Here is a 1,359-nt window from a genome sequence, read left to right as displayed (position 1 = left end):
AATGACTCGTCTGTGTGATGACATGAACCAATGATTGATTGATACAGTAGCCTATATGTTGAAATAAGCAAGTTACGGTATTAATAATAAACAGGATGCGCTCTTAGCCCTACAGCTTGATGCGATTATACAAGGATACTACTATACTAAGCCTACTAATGATAATGACATTCTTATTATAATGATGATCATAATAATAACAACGAGGAGGAGATCAAGAAAAGGGGGGTATAGGAACAAGAACTGCCTGCATATTGTGTGACAAACAGGTGCCGTTAAATTACAATGTAATTGTTCTGCCCGTTTGGAACAGTTTTGATGGATCCTATTAAAATGTAACATGTTTCAAGTTAAACTGTAGTTAGTTTGTATCCTGTTTAGTGAATGATTACTGGGAGTATTAATGGAGTTTAGACCATGAAACTGTGTGAATACTAATTTAGTAAGGTTGACCTAATCAGATAAGAGGAAATTGCCTWGGATCAGAGAGCAGGGTCAGGCCCAGGACAATGAAGATGGACGGGGTGTGATTCTGACATCTAGCTAAACAAAGAGGACCATGGACATTCCACAGGGGAGAGAAGGGAAACTCATTGGGGTCATAAAATGTCTAGCTGGGGATGTGACACCTATAAGGGAAGAGTATAATAAAATGTATAGCTGGAGAGGTGACACCTACAAGGGAAGAGTATAAAATGTGTTGTGAATTTTCTAAAAGTATGCATTCAACTGACTGTATCCTTGGTATTAAACACTTGAAACTTCTCTTGATCTTTTGGTCTCAATTCCTTATTGCAAAGAGGTTGCAATAGCATGTTTCTTTTTAACAGTTGGCGTCGGACGAACAAGGATTCATCCTTGAGAGACAGACTTGGTGGGAAGGAGAATCGGTAGTGGAGGTGGCTTGCCTAAAATAAAAAAGGTAAGCTAGTTTCTTAGCAATACCTCCTGTGCCCTATAAGGATCATCTACCCTTTCTGTTTGATCCCTCAGTTATGTTTTTTGAAGTTGCTGAATAAAAAAGTATCTGTAGGAGAGTGAAGTTTACATTTGTTTATGTGAAACCATTGTTGGTGGGAGGGGCACCCCGAAAGAGAGTCTGGTCAACATAAGGTAGTAGTTTTGAATTTGGGGGAAGGACTGTGACTAGGACATATCCGGACTGTCTAGCAGTCCGTTGTTGTACCATCGTATGGTCTGGGGCGGGGGCCGAGGTGCTCCGGTGAGGGCATTACAGTCGGGTTGTACCATCGTATGGTCTGGGGCGGGGGTCGAGGTGCTCCGGTGAGGGCATTACAGTCGGGTTGTACCATCGTATGGTCTGGGGCGGGGGCCGAGGTGCTCCGGTGAGGGCATTAC

The 1,359-nt window shown here is 42.6% G+C and overlaps 1 protein-coding gene across 1 annotated transcript in view; it reads right to left on the bottom strand.

Annotated features, from left to right (window-relative positions):
- LOC112073921 (BOLA class I histocompatibility antigen, alpha chain BL3-7) overlaps positions 1-1,359 on the bottom strand; it is a 40,059-nt gene that overhangs the window by 24,353 nt on the left and 14,347 nt on the right. The window lies entirely within an intron of this gene.

The sequence above is a fragment of the Salvelinus sp. IW2-2015 genome, unplaced genomic scaffold (genome assembly GCF_002910315.2).
Source record: "Salvelinus sp. IW2-2015 unplaced genomic scaffold, ASM291031v2 Un_scaffold2421, whole genome shotgun sequence".
Lineage (NCBI taxonomy): Eukaryota > Metazoa > Chordata > Actinopteri > Salmoniformes > Salmonidae > Salvelinus > Salvelinus sp. IW2-2015.
The sequence above is the reverse complement of the archived record's forward strand: the minus strand, read 5'-3'. Positions and strand labels throughout refer to the sequence as shown.